General features: G+C 41.7%; 1 long non-coding RNA gene across 1 annotated transcript; it reads right to left on the reverse strand.

The window, feature by feature from the left end:
- Window positions 1-1,053: 1,053 nt before the first annotated feature.
- LOC134217099 (uncharacterized) lies at window positions 1,054-5,704 on the reverse strand. Its single transcript, XR_009980912.1, has 5 exons — window positions 5,521-5,704; window positions 4,966-5,428; window positions 3,095-4,906; window positions 2,862-3,034; window positions 1,054-1,574 (listed from the first exon to the last, which is right to left on the reverse strand). It is a non-coding gene; the product is annotated as an uncharacterized LOC134217099 (long non-coding RNA).
- Window positions 5,705-20,517: the final 14,813 nt, after the last annotated feature.

Genomic DNA, 20,517 nt, shown 5'->3' on the forward strand with positions numbered 1-20,517 from the left:
CAACTAACATTATACTAACAAAGACCAAGAAAGTTATTCATAACATTTTTAGTTTACAATAGTAGTATTCCTTCTCGTTAGATTTTTATAGGTATGTATTCTACTTTTTTCGTATTGTATTCTATTCTCTTCTGATCGTCTTTGCATAATCTCGAACACCTAAATGATTCATCTATTGCATGGTGTAATCACCCATATTGTTGTTTACGTACGAACGCGCTTTCGATCAAAAGCTGAAAAGTACCACCACATTCACTGCTATTAGGTATTAAATGTGGGCTTCGTGAAACCTTTACTTCAACTTTATATGATAAATATTCGGAAAACATGTATGTACGTTAGAGTGATTCAAATTTTGACTTTTTCACTCCCTTATGCTTAAACGATGACATTTGCTATTTTAATTTTCATCCTAAATTTTCAGCTACATTATTTGGTTGTAATTTGAGTGAGCACGCACAGTTTGAAGTTTGTATAAAAATTGCTATGATAACAGTAATTTTTGTATAAAACCGTTCCGTCATGCTTCCCATTAAGCTCTAAAAATATATGACCACATTGAAAATATAGAAAATTTATCAAGGAAACAGATCGTCTTTAAGGCAAAACGATTTGATGCTTACAAACAAAGTTATTAAGGAAATACTTGATAGAGCGAAATTCAATTTAACACGTAAAAGAATAACATCAATATAAATAATAAGCATTTTCGTTTTCTTTATACTGTGCTTACAAAGTCGAATCACTTCGCAACAACAACTGTCTTTCAGTCAGTTTAGGAAGTATTCTATGAAGGCGACGCATTGATTGTATTAAAATATTTCATGGGACATCTCACGAAACGACCTTTCACATAAGTGGCAATTTCCTTTGTAATTTCTATATAAAATTCAAATGGTGTGTGAATAATCAAATTGCATCCAATTTAACTAAAAATTTAGGACGTATATTAACATGGCAAATGCAATCGTTTAACCCTCAGAGAGCAAAAAAGTCATAATTTTAATCACTAATGTGTGCCGGTGGACGCATAATTGTTACGGTTGTATGTCATACCCCAGAAAGCCAATCCCCAGAACGGAATTTTCCAGAATTTCCAGGGAGTATTCTGGGAAATGCCTTTCTTGGGATTATGATATTCTGGGGAATGGTTTTCTGGGGAAATGATTTTTGGGGAATCTCTTTCTGGGGAATGACATACAATCAATTGCCCCATGTATATAGGGAATCCCTACAAACATGTGACAAATATGCGTCCACCGGTAGTATAAAGCTTGTCAATTGTTCCTATACTAATGCAATATACTAATATACTAATACAACCAATTGATTCCCCATACCAAAATTCTTAGTTTCGGCACTTTCTGGTCTTTGAGAGGGTCAACCACACGCTGCAGCGCTGTTTTACATGCACGTCTTAGATCACGACTCGATTCGTTGGCGTCGTAGCATCCATCGTCATTTAGGTTCTGGATTTTGCTGGTACATATTTATGGAGGAATTCGTTGGCACGATGATCGTCCTATCAGAAATGTTCGCTAATGGTGGAGATAATGGCAATGAATTTGAAAAATCTGTAAGATAAAAAATTAGAAATTTTAATTGAAAGTTACTAGGCATCACGTGTCGATTATTTATAACTAATCAGAAGCTCTGTTGCTTGTCAAAGTGAGATTGTTTTTGATTAAAATTCTCAATATTTTATAAAATAGGGTAAATCACTACTTGGGCCTATGGACCCGGTTCCCGGCTCACTGCACAGAAAACTAATGATTTAAACTGTTTGGAAGTCGTAGGTTTATGGTTGATCATTTTAAAAAGTCTCCCATTTATTTTCACAATACTCAATATTTTTCTATCACTTGTTTTACTCCTAATTGATTCAATTGTAGAAAATAAAATGTAGAATTCAAATTTCACTCTCCGATGCCACACCACTGAGCCGAAGTGATTCTTTCCGCTTTTACAAAACGGTATTATCGAATAAACACCTACCTGAAAATCGTCACAGTGCTCGATACAACCATTGCATGAAGCTGTTAATCACCACACCATAATTCTAAACACCCGCACTTCAATTATTCTTATTTGTTCGGTTCACTAGAACTTATTTAAACATACTAGAATACATTTTAAAATGTATTCACAAACCGAACAAAAAATCACCTCGGCCCAACAACTTCTTGCCGCACAGTGCTGCCAAAAGACCAGGATTATAAAATGATCCTTCATCGTTAATAGGAAAATTGTCTAATATGTTGACGTTATCATGTTATTTATAGTTCTCTCGATTTTAAAAGGTGAAATAAATATTGTTTTAAAGTATTTGGAAGAAATTTGGATGAGTTTATATATCTTCTCAACCAAATAAAAATGATTATGAATAATACCATCTGGCATCTTGTTGTCGTGGAACGTGCATATTTTTGTTTACATCGCATTTTCTACCGCCCCGAGAGAGAATGAGAGTAAAATGTTGAGAGATTGAGTGAAATTTTGCTTAGGCCGGGAACTGGTTTTTTGTATGCCGGATTGGGAATCGCTATGACTGAAATGAGTGCTGCACCTCGTTAATTTAAATCAAATAAAAGCTTCTTTGAACGGTATTTAGCACGAATAGCTATTTTTTAAGCAGAAGTGAACCCCAATGCAGTATTATACAGCCTACAAGTTTCAGAAAAAGTTGCTTCCTGTCATAAATATCAATTAAATAATGCAGTCGTACGCATGTTAGGCCGGGAATGGGGTAAGAAACCCTACCTTCTTCTCGCATTAAAAATACACAATTTAAATATAGTGTTAATGATTGCAACAGGAGTGAATTGAATTGAAGTGTAGGAATGCAAATGGAGGAAACATACTACAGCTCCAGATATCGTAGCGGCGATATGTATCTTGAATCTGTAATTTGAACATTCGACGAACACGTCGGAAATCATGTTACGGTTCTCGGACTTGTGGGTGTCCTTATCGAAGGCGTAGAACAGCACATCTTCCGGTAGAACAGGATCGAATTTTCGGGGATAGTGGTATCCTGTGTATACGAGAAATTAAATTGTAAGTGGAACAGAAGTAATATAATAGTCAAACAAACCTGAATCAGTTCTTGAGATCGACAAGATTTTATCATGCTTCAGATTCCGGATTAGATGTACTCGCAGTATCACGTGCCAAACTCCAACAGCCAACGAAGCGACGGACTTTTATTTCTCTCCTGGGTGCCCGATTCCGTCGTTTTGAAAGACCAACGATGTTATGGTCATCGCTGGCTTCACCACCAGACGATTACTTCCAAAGCTGATAACCTATTATTTGCTGGAACGGATGTTTCTTACTGGCAACATCCTGAATACGACACTTATGACTGAATGCGGTATCGGTCGTTTACGTCACTGCCATTCGGATAGCCCTGGGACTGAAATTAAATCCACTCCATCAACTGTTGCTCGTTGAATTGCGCCGTTCAAGTTCGGCATTCATTTTTCAGCTGATCCGAACACTTCCAGCGCTGCAATGAAATATGAACCGCGTACACAAGGAGGACCAAAAAACAACTTTTGCACTTCAGAATTCTTTCCTAAGAATTTCTTAATCGAGGAATGATTCAGAGATTTCCTACACCTAGAAACTTCTTCTGAAGCTATTCTTCGTACGAATTATTCTGGGAATTTATGTTTCAAGAGGAATTTTGAGATTTTTGGGTTCCAGGTGATCTTTTCTTCTTCTCCAGTTTTCTGTTACATCGTTGCACAATAAATTCATATGGGAATAACTTCATCAAGAATTTTATATAATACTTCCTCAAGAAATTGAACTGCGAATCCCCTCCTCAAAGAATTTCTCTGGAATATTTTTATTTCATCTGGGGTTCTCCGGGACTTCCTCTAAGCTTTCCTTTGAGAATTCCTCCGGCAAATCCTTCTGGAATTCCTTCGGAAATTTATTCAGGAATTTATTTGGAAAATCCTCCGATAATTACTGCTGAAATAACTCCCGGACTTCCTCCAAAAATTCCTTCGGGCATTCCCTCGGGGATTCCATGGCGGAACTCGTCGCGGATTTTTTCAGGCATTCTATCGCGGATTTCTTGACAGATTCCTTCGCAAATGCCTTCGGGGATCCTTTCGCGGGTTCCTTCTGGGATTCTTTCGCGTATTCCTTCGGAGATGCCTTCGTGGATCCCTTCTGTGAATACTTCGCGGATTTCTTTCAAGATTCTGCGTGGATTCATTCGGGGTTTCTTTCGCCGGTTCCTTCGCGTATTCCTTCGGGGATGCCTGCGCGTATCAATTCGGGGATTCCTTCGCGGATTTGTTCGTGGATTCCTACGGAGATTCCATCGCGGATTCTTCTGGGGATTCCTTCGTGATTTTCTTCGCGGATACCTTCGAGGATTTGTTCGTGGATTCATTCGGGGATTTTTTCGTGGATTCCTTCGCTTATTCCTTCGGAGATGCCTTCTGAGATTCCTGCGCATATTAATTCGGAGATTTCTTCATGGATACCTTCGGGGATTCGTTCGTGGATTTCTTCGCAGATTCCTTCGTGGATGCCTTCGCGAATACCTTCGTGGATTCCTTCGCGTATTCCTTTGAGAATTCCTTCGGGCATTCCTTCGCGGTCCTTTCGAGGATTCCTTCGGTCATTCCTTGGCGGATTCTTTCGGGAATTTCTTCGTGCATTCCTTAGCGGATTCCTCCGGCCATTTTATCGCGGATTCCTTGTGAGATTCTTTCATGGATTCCTTCGTGGATTCTTCCGGAGATTCCTTCACGTATTCCCTCGGAGATTCCTACGCGGTTACCTTCGGGGACTCTTTGGTGGTATGTGCGAAATTCAGCAATGAGACATGCGATAATACACATGCCTTGAGACAGGGATAATTCATTGAACCAGAAACAGCGTCCTATAAAAATCAAACATGAAATTGAAATTATTGCCTTTAAAAGAACGTTAGGTACTTACTGTTCGAAATTGTAATTCAAATGAATCCGAATTGCTCACGCCGACGTCGAACATTAATAGTTATCCGACAAGCAGTGGACGATACTGTGGTGAGCAGGCCACTCCCCCGCCATGTGGGAATTCCAGTGATATAGAAGCAGAGCTTCATATAAATATTGACATAAGTACTATGTGAATAGTGTATCAAAACAGCGTTGACGATAAGCTTCTCGTTCGTAATCGACAGCAGCGATTTTCGATCTGACGCTCCCTCACACCTTATGTAGCAGGCCTTCCAAAGTCTTCTTCGGCATTGGAACAGTGCCAGTGGTCAGCGGGGCCAGTCGCAGCGGGACTAAAGTAGTATCGATCGACCTGAGAGTATCGACACCTGTTCAAAGAGCACTGACTTTGGCGTTTTAAGGATTCTACCCTCCGCGGTTTCCAGCAAAAAAATCCGGCCATGGAGCAGTTTTGGAAGTACCTTAGATTTAAAATAATTCTCTATTAATTAGTTTTAACCGATGTGACGTTTTTCGTGTTGGTTTATGGTATAGATCAAATTTTGATACTTACATAAACATATACAATATGAATGGCAAATTCTCTGAAGATACCACCGCAAAACAAAACTTTTTTCTCCCTAGCGGAACGCTGTTTTGCCTTGGAAATTATTATTGGCAGAAATCGCTTGGTCTGCATTCGCGAGACGAGGGAATTTTTGAAAGAATCCCCGAAAGTATAACCGGAGGAAGTGCTCCAAAACTTCTAGCGAAATTCTGGAATCGACGGAGTGGAAAACGAAAAAACAAAACAAAAAAGCAAAACGCCTGCGCTTGATTCATCGAGAGCGACGCAGTGAGGGCTGTTTTGAGTTTGCATTAGAATCGGAAACGTCAAACCAAAATCCAAATAATCGATTATTGCGATTAATCGATTAGTAGCATTCCATTAATCGATTATAATAATCGGCAGTGTTCAACTATAATCGATTAGTGACTAATCGATTAATTCATATTTTACGACATCCCTACTCCAGCCTGGGGAGCTGCGCTCAAGACGAAACGTAACCGCAGAAAGTTGAACAGCGTGTTTCGCCTAATGGCCGTTCGAGTCGCGAGTGCGTACCGAACCATTTCCTCGGAGGCAGTTTGCGTTATCGCAGGGATGATTCCAATCTGCATAACCCTAGCAGAGGATATCGAGTGTTACCAACGGAGAGATACCAGAAATGTGAGGAAGACGGTAAGACTGGACTCTATGGTGAAGTGGCAGCAGGAGTGGGACAATGCGGATAATGGAAGGTGGACCCACCGGCTCATCCCCAATGTGTCGACGTGGGTGTATAGGGAGCATGGAGAGGTGAACTTTTACCTCACACAGTTCCTTTCCGGACATGGCTGTTTCCGTCACTATCTGCATCGGTGTGGCCATGCGTCATCGCCATCCTGCCCGGCGTGTATCAACATAGAGGAGACTCCAGAACACGTGGTATTCGATTGCCCAAGGTTTGCGGAAGTACGTAGAGGAATGCCTGCCCTACGGGCGGACAACATCGCAGAGCGAATGTGTCGCGATGAGGGTACGTGGAATGCAGTAAGCAGAGTCGTGACGCAAATACTGTCAGAGCTGCAGCGTCAATGGAGAAGGGACCAGCAAATAAGCGTCGGTTTGGAGCGAAATCCAGCACAGTGAGCAGTGTTTGGTTTCGGGTCACCAGGGCGCCAGCGAACCGGAAGTCTTCTGCCAACCGGAATCGTTGGACCGACTTCGGCACTTGAATTGCCAACCTGCTGAAGAAAGAAGAAAGAAGAAGGAAGTGCTTCGGGTATGTAGGGCACCGCCAGTGCGGACGTCATCCATCACTGGAACTGTTGAACAACCTCTGCAACCCGAAGACGAAGCCGGCGTAATGCGCGAAAGTGTCCCCTGCGATAGCCGGCGGTAGTCGGAGCACCATCAGTGCGGAAGTTACCTTCTCCGGAACTGGTGGACCACCCTCGACGCCGGGGGAAGTCAGGAGGATTCAGTGAGGAAATTTGCGGTACGACCGCCGAGGGATCGAGACAACGTAGAAGTGGATCTCAGCAAGCCAGTCGGCGAACTAGCCTAAGCTAGGGGCCGGAATTTTAGAAGAAGTGCATGAGCACAGCCCCCTGAAGTAGTCGCAGCATTCCGTGGTCCCGGGGGATCGAGGCAAGGAGGATAAGGGACCCGGTTTACCAGGAGGCACATTTTAGCAGGTCGGGAGGAGCCCATCCCTGTTCGCCTTCGAGCATAGTGTGGATGCTCAAGGTGTCTGTCGAGCAGATTTGTGATGGCATTTAACCCTTGTAAAAAAATAAACGCACACACACACACACACACACACACACACACACACACACACACACACACACACACACACACACACACACACACACACACACACACACACACACACACACACTCCGGGGCACAAGCAATGGGACTGCAAAGGCCCTGACAGAAGCAAGCTCTGTCGACGCTGCGGATTGGAGGGACATAAGGCACAATGTTGCACGAACCCTCCCAACTGTTTGATCTGTTCCAGCAAAGCTGCGAACAGCAAGCACCCCATGGGGGGTTCGAAGTGCCCAGCGTTTAAGCGTGCTGCAAAATCACAGTGCAGGTAACGCAGCTAAACCTGAACCACTGTGATACAGCCCAGCAACTGCTGTGTCAGACAGTTGCTGAATGGGGACGGATATCGCCATCATAGCAGATCCTTATCGGGTACCCGCCAGGAACGGTAATTGGGCCACCGATGGTTCTAAAATGGCGGCGATATGGACAACGGGGAAATACCCAGTCCAAGAGTTGGTGTCTTCCACACACGAGGGCTTCGTCATTGCCAAAATCAACGGGGTCTTCTTCTGCAGCTGCTATGCGCCTCCTCGATGGTCGATCGAGCAGTTCGGTCGAATGCTAGATTGTTTGACGGCTAACTTGATGGGGCGTAGGCCGGTGGTGATAGCAGGGGACTTCAACGCTTGGGCCGTGGAATGGGGAAGCCGATCCACGAATCAACGGGGGCAGATCCTGCTGGAATCACTGGCCATGTTGGATGTGGACTTGGCTAATGTCGGTACCAAAAGTACCTACAGCTGGAACGGTGCCCAGTCGATTATCGACGTTACGTTCTGGAGCCCTGTTTAAACGAGTAGTTCGAACTGGAGGGTAGATGATGGCTACACTCACAGCGACCACCTGGCGGTTCGCTACAGTATCGACTATACGACCAGCATTCAGCGGACGGAAGAAGGGCGAGGCCTAGTCCTCGTATGTGGAAGACATCATACTTCGACGACGAGGTGTTTAAGGAAGCGCTCCGCCGCGAGCACAATACTCTCGGTCTGAGCGGCGAGCAGCTGGTAACAGTACTCTCGCGTGCATGCGATGCCACCATGCCTAGGAAAGTCCACCCTAGGAATGGGAGACCACCGGCTTACTGGTGGACTCAAGCAATTGCGAACCTGCGCCGCGCCTGCCTACGGGCAAGGAGGCGGATGCAGCGAGCACGCACAGAAGAGGAGCGTGTTGAACGACGGGTGGCGTTCGTGGCTGCTAGAGCCGCTCTGAAGACTGAGATTAGATCAAGCAAAAAGCCTGCTTCGAGGGCCTGTGTCAAAGTGCCAACGCGAATCCATGGGGTGACGCCTATAGGGTCGTAATGGCCAAGACACGTGGGGCGATGGCCCCTACAGAGCGGTCTCCAGAGATGCTGGAGAGGATCATCGCGGGGCTCTTCCCACGTCACGACCCAAGTCCCTGGCCTCCCTTTGTGGAGCTGCCACGGGCCAGGGTGGCCGACGAGGGAAGAGTAACGGTGGCGGAACTTGCGGGGATTGCACAGTCCCTTAGTGTAGGTAAGGCGCCAGGACCGGATGGTATTCCGAACCTGGCCATCAAAGCGGCCATTTCCGAGATGTTCAGATCTGTTATGCAGATATGCCTGGACGAGGGAGTCTTTCCTGAAGCATGGAAAAGGCAGAGCTTGGTCCTATTGCCAAAAGCGGGAAAACCACCGGGGGATCCGTCGGCATATAGACCAATATGCTTGCTTGACACGGCAGGAAGGTGCTCGAGAAGATCATCCTCAACAGGTTGTTGATACGCACGGAGGGTGCGGATGGTCTATCGAGTAACCAGTTTGGCTTCCGAAAGGGTAAGTCGACCGTAGACGCTATCTTGTCGGTTACCAAATCCGCGGAGATAGCTATCCAGCGTAAGAGGAGGGAGTTCGCTATTGTGCAGTAGTGACTCTCGACGTGAGGAATGCTTTCAATAGTGCCAGTTGGGCAGCTATTGCAGATGCGCTCCTGCGTCTTGGAATTCCCGAGTACCTGTACAAGATTGTTGGAAGCTACTTCCAGAATCGAGTACTGGTATACGACACGGAGGCAGGACGGAAGTGCGTTGACATAACCTCAGGGGTTCCGCAAGGTTCCATACTGGGTCCGGTGTTATGGAACGTCATGTACGACGGTGTCTTGAGGTTGAAGTTCCCGGTGGGCGTGGCAATCGTCGGCTTTGCTGACGATATTACGCTGGAGGTCTACGGCGAATCGATCGAAGAGGTGGAATTGACTGCAGCCCACTCGATCGCAATTGTGGAGGAGTGGATGAGTTCCAGGAAGTTAGAACTGGCTCACCACAAGACTGAGGTGGTTGTTGTTAACAACCGAAAGTCGAAGCAACAAGCGGTGATAAGGGCAGGCAACTGCACGGTCACCTCTGAACGCTCCATCAAACTCTTGGGGGTAATGATCGACGATAAGCTCACCTTTGGTAGCCACGTCAATTACGCCTGCAAGCGTGCCTCCACAGCTATAGCGGCATTGTCCCGGATGATGTCCAATAGCTCTGCGGTTTATGCCAGCAAGCGCAAGCTTCTGGCTAGCGTTGCTCTGTCCATACTGAGGTATGGGGCACGGCCCTGCGTATTAACTGCTACAGAACGAAGTTAGAAAGTACGTATAGGCTCATGTGCCTAAGAGTTGCGAGCGCGTACCGTACCGTGTCGCACGATGCACTTTGCGTCATCACCGGTATGATGCCTATCGACATAGTTATCGGTGAAGACATAGAGTGCTTCGAAATGCGCGGCACGAGAGGCATCCGTAGGACTGTCAGGTTGGCCTCAATGGTCAAATGGCAGCGTGCGTGGGACAGTTCCACTAAGGGTAGATGGACACATAGGTTGATACCGGAGATAGGTACGTGGGTCAAGAGGCGCCATGAGGAAATCACTTTCCACCTGACCCAGGTCCTTACAGGCCATGGTTGCTTCAGACAGTATTTACACCGGTTCGGACACTCAGCCTCGCCCGAGTTTCCGGTGTGCGCAGGTTTAGAGGAAACGGCACGTGTTGTGTTGTTCGTGTGCCCGCGTTTTCGCACAATGCGTGACCACATGCTTGCCATATGTGGTCTGGACACTACCCCGGACAACCTAGTCCGGAGGATGTGTAAAGATGAAGTTGGCTGGAACGCCGTTTTATCGGCTATCGTCCAAATCGTCTCGGAGCTACACAGAAGGTGGCGCGTGGACTCGAGTCATACCGGCTTCATGGGTCATACCGGTGCCCTGTGGTCGAACTCGATCCTTTTATCGAACAAGTGGCCGCGTGAAGAACAACATGGTATCGTCGCTTTCGCGACGTCGGTCAACCGGGCGGGTTCCGAGCCCGAGGACGGAAAGGGGTCCTCGTCAAGGCTGGGGCAGGCGTAGGCACCGCGTCAGCAAGTCCCTCTGTGTGCTGGCGAATAGGCCCTATCGCAGAAAGGTCTGCCTCCCTCATTGGAGGTGGCCCCTAACCCAGCACTTCCTGGTCAACCCAGGATGTCTGTTGAGCAGATTCCCCCTCCATTGTTTAGGAAGAAAAAACACACACACACACACACACACACACACACACACACACACACACACACACACACACACACACACACACACACACACACACACACACACAGATTTACAACATGGATCCGATAAGATTCGATATTCCCTGCAGGAAAAGGATTTTTAAATAGCTTTTTTTGTACTACATAAAATGGTGGAGGGACCTCTGCAAGTGTTGTTTTGAGAAGTGGTATTTGGAGGTGTCCGGCGCTGGGGGATCTGCCCCTACACACAACTGTTGGCATTTGAATGTACGTAGAGCTTTCCAGGATCATCTAAACATTCTAAGGATTAAAATATTTTCATCCAAATCTTGAATGCATTATCTATGCATGAAAAAATATCCTAGTTAGTCCGATAAGTCCGACTTAAAACCTTTGAGTTGCTCCAAACACTCTGGTGCTCAGATTATCATTTATATGAACTCAACCAAATTTTGAATGTTGATTATTTTTAGTGATGAGCTCTTGGCCTAAGAAAAATCACTTTAATAAAGCCATAAAAAAATTAATTATTGTGCTTATAAATCTAATGCATGTGATGAAGCAAAACAATTTTGCTGATGAAGATGTGGACCTAGCTCTATTCAATGATTTTACAGTCAATCTAAAATAATGCGCATTTATGATTCACCCATACAAAAGCGTTAACCACCAGCTCTTGATTATTAACTAATCCTGATAGTGGTAGCCTTTGATATGACAGAAAAGAATTACTTCGATCACTTACGGCTGTTATCTTAATCACATCTAATTATAGATGACAACATACAGAAGAAGGATAGGAAAGCATTTATCGAGGTTTAAATGGGTGACCAACAGTAAAACAATTTTTCCTTTTTAATATTTTAGTTTTACTTCTTCCAAGAAAATTGCATTAAAGAATTGCAATTTTGCCGAAGACTGTATGCTCATATTATTGATATAGTGCAACATTTTAGTAAATTTTATGTTTTCCATAAAAATTTAAAAGTTAATTCAACCAATTTTAAAAGTTTCAAAGTTCTAAGAACTAATGATGTGAATACTAGAGCGTTTTGGAGAACCTCAAATGATTGAAGTGTCTTGAAAAAGTAAAAAATGAAATCTTATCAACTCATCGGAATTACCATAGGATATTTTTTAATGCATAGATAATGCATTCAAAACTTTGTTGAGAATATTTTAATCTCCAGAACGTTTTGGAGAACCTGGAAAGTTCTACGTGCATTCAGATGCCAATAGTTGTGTGTATTCTGTTCAAATGCATATACTTGGCCTTACTTGACTATGTTTTTGATCTTGGCGCATTGTTTTTCTGATATATTTTTTGCTGATACATTCCAGAATACGTCCATGGATCGCAGCAAGCAACGCGCGCGGATGGCTGCATTTTTTGTGACGTTTCAAAAGCTTCCGCGAATTAAATTAAATTAAATTTGGATGGCGCAACTAGAAAAAAATCTAACAAGAACTGAATATAATTAACCTCAAGCTAGGGTGTGTCAAGATTAATTTAATAAAAATAAACTGTAATAGTGATACGTGGCCATCGCTTGGAACACCGTATCTCATTGGACGTGTACGTGTTCATCGGCTGACTTCGGTCGGATTAACATTCTACCGGACGTAAACGAAACAGCCATCATCCCGACTGATCATCCGCAATCAAACAACAGTGCTTCCTAGCTTGAAACGAATGAGCAGCAAGACAAGGATAAGAGAGTGAATTCACCATGAACGGGTTGAGTGAAGAGTTGCTGACTGAGGATCGCGGTGTAAACTGTGCGTGAAGAGTACATACAAGATTGAATCATAGTTGGAGACGACATCGAAACGTTAACATCGAAAAAAAATGCCACGCCTTGGCACATCTCTTGCAACGCTGTCAAGCCGATTTACAGCTAGCTGCTGATGCTACAGATTTGGTGAGATTGTTTCAATTTGTTTGCCCTTGTAATTCATATCAAAAACTAAATACGCGCTGGATTGGATAATCCGGAAGTTTGCTTATAAGTCCATTATCCAATTGATAATGGTAGCATAAACAGGCGGGGCTTATTGTAAGCAAAAGTGACCTCGGACTGGTCATGAAATACCAGGCAGTCTGAAATGGGTCACTGGAGCTGCAATAGAGCTAGCACTTTCTAACTCCCGGATTAAATCTGACTGTTTAAACAGACAGCTTTCTTCCATAACATCACTGCCAGACAGTGGGGGTTAGTTTGTACACACACACACACACACACACATACATTCCAGAATACGTCCATCAGAACAGTTTGGATGACCTAGGATACTTAAAAAAATATGTCAATGCATGGTTTTTCGCTTCTGTGCAAGTTTTGACATAATATTATTAAGGAACACCAATCTGTGCATTAGATATGCGTAAAAAACACAATAAAAAATTTAAAAAAAAAATGCGTAAACAAAGTTATCCTGAAAGGGTCAAAATAGGGTTATCAGCTATAAACATTGTTTTCAAACAAATTCGATCGTTTTATGAATTTTTAAAAAGCTGTTTTCATGAGTCTTTTAGTTCTAGCAAACACCTGAAATTTTGCCGAAGACAGAATGTTCATAATATTTATATTTAATGACATCTTTGAATAATATAATATAATTTAATTTACTCAATTTTAAAAATTAACGTTTTCGTATTTTTTGCAGTGAATGCTACCCCATATGTGCTCTTTCATATGCCACCCTGAAAAAAATATTGAACCAAGCAAAAATATTTATCATTGCGTACTCTAAAACTCTTCTGAAGACCACAATATCGTCAAGTCAAAAACAAAAAAGGTAGAATAAGAAAACTGATTTTTTGAGGACCACCCTAATTTAAGTGTAAAATTTAATTTATTGAGCTAAAACGTTGCGCTAGATGAATGATGTCTTCAGCAAAATTTCTCGTTCAACCACATGAAATTTCCAATAAAAAAGTTTGATTCCCATTTTTTTCCTCGAATAGAGTCCACCCTAATCAACATTTCACTAAAAAAAAATTCATTTCGTTACAAACAACTTCTTCGAAGACATCAAATGTCTAAAATGTATGAGAACGGAAAAAAATAGTTTTTTCCTGCTAAAATGCTGAATCGGAGCATTGTGCATTGTAAGCAAGCTGTCTCTGCTTCAACAATGTTATTATTTCTACTTCCAACTCGTAGCATGAACAATATAAACATTCTATCGACTAGGTGTTGTAGTAGATCCCGAAAAATGATGAACGTTACCGTGGAAAAGTGTCCCTGCTGACGTGGTCTTTTGAAGTGGACTGCACAATTATAGTGGACATTTTTCGTGCGATGCGTTTCTGGTTTTTTGGACACTATATAGAAGTGTTGTTCCTTTCCTTAAATCCATTAGTGCCCTGGTTGAACATCAAGATATACCAAATGCCAAAGTTGTCTGATTCTAAAGTCATGCTGTCATGGGAGACCAGGATGACATAAGCTTCTTCATCGTGAATTTTGATGTTTGTTACAGTTCTTCACTTGTTTATTGTGATGAGATTGGAGGATTTCTCGAGAGAATTCCCAAAAAACACTACCCAGATAGGCTTCGAAAAGCAATGGAAAGGGAGGTGGACAAATGGGCACCCCCTGATTACAAACGAAGATCCTCCAAATACAAGAATATAACAATAGTTTGTACCTACTTATAATATAAAAAGTCCAAACTCTTAAAAAATACTACTAAACGCAAACGGGTTGACGTGGAGATCAAGCAGTAATCAAATTCGTTGGCATGTCATGTAGCGGTTGATGGCCTGAATTTGGTGTCAGGAGGATCTATAGAACTTATTCCGGGTCTGGAAAGGTTATGTCATCATATCACAGCAAAAGGTTGACAAAAATTTCTTGAAGATTCTTCGATAAACATAAAACTTAAGTTTGTCCCACACTCGATATTTTGTACAACAAAGGTGAAAAACGGTGCTAGCGATACACACCAATCACCATATACAAACTAGCATAAACTATCCAGGACCGTGTGAGTGTGGGTAATTATGCGTTAAAGTCTGTAAATTGTTGTTAATTATCAGTACACCCGATCAAGAATGCATAACAAAATTATTACAAGGGGAGTTATTTATTTCAGAAAAATATTGTAACAAAATGTGTTATAAATTTGGCTGGTTAGTTGTTAAAATAACAAAAATTATATCAAAAATTCTTCTAGCCGTAACACAATTAAAACAGAGGTTGATACCGTCATATCAACATTATAACAAACGTGATATAATTTGTTTGTACGAAAATCTACTTCCAAGGTAATTGCCTACATCAAAGATAGAAATCTGCTACGCTACCACAACAGATTTCCATCCATAATGTAGGCAATTAACTTTGTTCCAGCTATGTATTAATATTGAGCGGGTTCAAGTTATAGTGAAGGTGATTACATCCGATTTTTGTCCAATGTCTACAAAAAATGTAGGCAATTATTTTATGAAAATATATATATAACTAATGTTGTAATAATTTTGATATGAAATAAAACTGGCCGAAGACACATTTTTATCGAATTATCTAATTATAACACACGTTGTTTTAAATAACAACAGTAGATAGAATTGAGTTATAATTTTGTTATGCATTCCTGATCGGGCACCGTTACTTTTTGAACGCATTTTTCTTTCTACCACGAAACCACAATCCCAAACAGAAGATTTAACGAGACTTTTGACATTTAGCTAGAATTAGGTAAGGTTTATATGTGAATGATAATTATGAGTTTATTATCGTTTGATTACTATCATTTGAAAAGTTATTGCCAGCAAAAACTCGCCTATTGTTTTCACGTGAAAACTGCAATTATTATCTTCTGAGAATAATTCAACAACACTGCTAGCCAGTGCCTCACCACCATGTTTAAACCTCAGATGCTTTGTTGTGTTTCATCCAGCCGATATCATCCTGGATTTTCTGGAGATCCCGAGCCGGAAGACGTATTTCCTGCGTACGTGCTCCCAGGTTCATTCACGGTGTGCCTGTGACAGTTATTAACGAAAAAAAATGTCCATCCATTCTGCACTCGCCTATCGAAAGATATACTATTCAGGCGTCTGCTCTGAAAGTTTTAAAATCTTTTATCTAGGGAATCAAAAGTAATGCCAATTTGAAAATTAGTAGTATTTCATTATAGATTTCTTAATAATATCTGTCGTACAATACTGAGTTTTCATTGAATTGACTTGTTCACCAGAACAAATTACCATTATCCAGAAATCTATGTCGAAGAGCAATGAAAACCCAATATAATGCCAACAATAATAAATATAGTTCTTGATTGTAAATAAATAAAAAAATAAATATAGCATGATTGTGAGATATTATGTACTGAACATATGTATTATTTTTGAATATTTACCTTAGTGTATATCTCAGAATTAAGCCTTCCAAACTAATTGCTTGAAATAAAAATGGGCTACAAATGTCCACTATTGTAATCTACAACAGACCTTAAGAGTTGCTTTGAGTAGGTTTTTGATGTTTTTGGAGCTTTATATCTTCCCCAAGTTTCAGTGAAATCGCTGTGGACGCTCTCCGAAGCTTGTTCTCCAAAAACTCCAAGTGGCTTTCCAGTATCTTCACAAAATTGCTGCACGTGAAACCGTAATATATGAAATTTTGATGAATTAGGTAGTTTTAGCGCCACCCATATTGATGAAAAATTTTCTATCAAGGATGAATATACTGGATCCAATTCTTCCTGGAAGCACGCTCCATATATAGCTTGAAACAGCTTCAGGGCCTGAAATTTTAGTATACATAAAATAGAAAATTTTGAAATATATGCTATTACTTTCAAATGATCTTGTAGTTCAACGTGTTCTTCAAGAACATCCGATGATTCCATAAGACTGTAGCAAGCTCTTCCTGTGAATCCATAAGTTCGATGCACGGGCCTTACATGTGCTTTTGTAGACCACAACTCCGCTATTTAACTGTTTCAATTGCTTTGAACAAGACGTTGAAAATTCCGAATGTATTATGTAGTGAGGGTGGAAGATAGGCAGTCAAAATCAACTGCTGATCTGTACCGTAGATCAATGGCTTATTTACACAAAAAGCAAAACTTTTAGCCGATTTAGAATTGCTCTCTTTCCACATGTCAACATTTTTTTCGTACTTCTTACGGTTCTGAGATTTCCGCTACATGACATCAAATTCTGCTTAGCAATGTCACAGTATGGACATGGATGTGATGACGAGTGAGCCATTATACCTGTTATAATGTTTATTATTTTTTTCAGGTCTCCTGCGACTATGCCATCTATATCTTGCAGTTTTAAAATTTTCCACACGGGTGAAACATTTTCATATTTTTCTGAAAGACCAGGAACCAAGGCGAGAATCAACAATCTATATCAATAAAAAATAATTTGTTTTAAATCTTACAATATATAGCTAAGAAGATACTAACCTGCGAACGCCACCATCTTTAAACCGATCCGCCTTCGACTGATGTGTCAATGACATAACAGATAAAGTGATTTTGAAAAAACCTCCCCCTCCATCAATTCCAAATTTAATTAAAGTGTTCTCTCTATCGCTCTGACGGGTCTCATAAACTTGACATATTAATCCTTCAACATCGTTACAGTATACTACTGGCACATCGTTTAAATTACCGTGTCCACCTATATCTCGTAGGCTTTTTATTTCGAAGAAGGTCTGTAATTTCCTATTATTTATACAAAGTTTTATTTCAAACAGTTCTCAAATTTCACATCAAAGCTGCGAAGAATCTTGGTTAAACTCAATGTTTTTCTGACACTTAAATTGTTTTCTGCTTTCATTTGAAAAATATTCTGCGCTGATACAGGAGTGGAAGGGACTGTATTTTTTTTTAAATTAGTTTTAGTTTTTTAAATAATCTTTCATTATCTGTCTTTATGGAAATACGATGGTTTCCCTCTTCTATTTCTAAGTCGGATACTAGTATTTCCTGTGTCAATTAATTTATGTTGAATGTAGGTCGACACTGCAGCTTCTCCAGCACGTGAAGTAGTTGAATCGGAGTTCAGCAAGTCAGTTAAATTGTTGACACGTTCCGGTGTAGTGCATATATGCTTTTTCCCTCTACCGATCTCGGAAAAGCATTCTGTACACATTTGTTTGGACTGCCTTAGTTTATTTTCTATAAATTTTGGGCGACCACGTGATTGAACTTTTATTAGCTTTACACGAGCGACCTCACAAATTTCGCAACAGCATTTTTTGTTCGCTCTTGTTAAGGATTTGAACATTTGAATGAATACTTATGTACATTTATTGACCGATTAAAATTCCCAGAGGCGTATTGCTTGCAAACTATACGACAAGTACCACAAAGTACAGCCGGATAGTTGAGAGCACACTGTTTAAAGTCGTTAAAAAATATGATTCAATAGTATTCATTTGCAGCTCCGTAATCTTTCTCATATAACTATTTTTCGTAAAACACAGGGCACACACAACGTGGCGGTTTTCCTCGTGTGATCTAGCTTAGACCATTTTTTACAATTGTAACACGCACTCGTACCACTGCTTGAATCGGACTGGATGATGGTTGTGTAAATAACTGACAATAGATGATACACATTGTTGTTCAAATATTGGTTACTAGTCTTGCTACCTACACATGAAAGACAGAATTCAGCAAGGTATTGTATGTTACCAAATGTCGATACTCATGTTGAATAAATACAGAATCATCATACAGAGAATCAAGTGTAGTTGTGTTACTGTCGTAAGCAATATTCACACTTTAGTGTGATTAGGAGATTGAAGTGCATAAATTCTGTAATTTGAATACTGTTTTGTTGTTATATTGTCTATATTGCCATTTTGTCATTGATATTAGAAGAATGTTATCTCTAACATCCATTGCTATCATATTCTCTATTTCAACGAAAAGGTTGTAGGTTATAGTTGAATAAGAATACAGATAAAATGTTTGATGATAATTTATTAGGATAATTTATCAGTGGAATATCGAACGCCAAAATTATTATATTTAAAACTGCTAAAACTTTTGATTCCCTAGATGAAATATTTTAAAACTTTCAGAGCAGACGCCTGAATAGTATATCTTTCGACAGGCGAGTGCAGAATGGATGGACATTTTTTTTCGTTAATAACTGTCACAGGCACACCGTGACTATAAACCGCCACAGTGGTCTGCCACATCGCAATTAAGGTGCTCTTCGTAGTGCTGCTGCCACCTTTGGATCACCTCAAGCTCATGCCTAAGAAGGTTTCGCGTTTTATTAGCAGGTGGGTGTCATCCATATCTCGCACAATGGACTTGTTTTGCAGCCAACATTACGTGACTGGTCCCCACTGACATTTCTGGATCCCAATGGGAATCAAATCAGATGTTGGTAAGCAACACAAATACTAACATAAATTTTACTTTTAGATGTTGGCTGCAAAAACATGGCGTCGTGCGTTATTAGTGCGGTACAGTTGTTCCGTCTCTTAGCGGTCTCGATCTTTCTGAAGGCGCTTTTTCCTCCGGAAAATCGAGTTTTGTCTGTTCCGCGCTCGTTTATATCATGCCTCGTTCGCCCTCGTGCGGTGTTGCAGCAATCTCGCCCGATGCTGCATTCTTTTCTTCCACTAATTGCTCACATTCGCCGTCATTCCTACCAGTCGTTTCTTTGATCCGGGTGGCACCGTGCCTAGTGCAGCGGTTGCGTTACTTCAAATAACGGATCGAATATCTCTCTAGCCATGTTCAAGACAAGCTGCGCCTAGTCACCTCCAGCTGCTGCTCGTAGTTTTGTTTTGAGACATACAGACATACTGCAATGAGGTAGTGGTTGGATTCAACATTCACACTGCGGAAAATGCGGACGTTCGTGATGTCGGAGAAGAATTACCATCGATTAAAATGTGGTTCATTTGGTTTTCAGTTTCTTGTAAAGTGATATCCATGTGTCCTCGTGGATATTCATGCGGGGGAAGAAAGTGCTTCGGACTACCATTCCGCGAGAGGCTGCAAAGTTGATTCATCATTGACCGTCATCGATTGATACGGCATGCAGACTTTCTAGCCCGATGGTACACTTCCTCCCAGCCTACGCTTAGTATGAACCTCCTATGAACGCTCAGTCATGTCGCCGATGGTGATTTTGACGTCCCGCTGTGGTCATCAATTTTATGCCTGCTCCAGCTATGCATAGAACGCAATTTTCTCGTCGTCGAGTCTCCCTTCGTGTGGGGAGTGCACGTTGATGATGCTATAGTTGAATAAATGGCCTTTTATCCTCAGCTTACACATCCTTGTGCTAATTAGCTGCCACCCAATCACGCGTTAGCGCATCTTTCCCAACACTATGAAGCAGGTTTCTAGCTCGTTGGTAGAAGATCCGCCCGATACCCGTTGTTCAACACTTTCTGTCATGTTCAACAGATTACCTGCAGCGCTACGACGTCGAAGTTGCGGGGATGTAATTCATCGTAGATTATTCTTTCGCAACCTGCGAAACCTAGCAACTTGCAGTTCCATATCCCAAGCTTCCAATCGTGATCCTTTATTCGTCGCCTAACGACCTAGGCCGATTGTATCGAGTCGTATTACCTTCTATGTCGTTCGTAATGGTTGTTTTTAAAGGCGGATTATTGGGCCTGCACAACTGTTTGTCTCGTCGGAGGGCCGTCGTACCAGATC

The sequence above is a fragment of the Armigeres subalbatus genome, chromosome 2 (assembly GCF_024139115.2).
Source record: "Armigeres subalbatus isolate Guangzhou_Male chromosome 2, GZ_Asu_2, whole genome shotgun sequence".
In the NCBI taxonomy this organism is placed as follows: Eukaryota; Metazoa; Arthropoda; class Insecta; order Diptera; family Culicidae; genus Armigeres; species Armigeres subalbatus.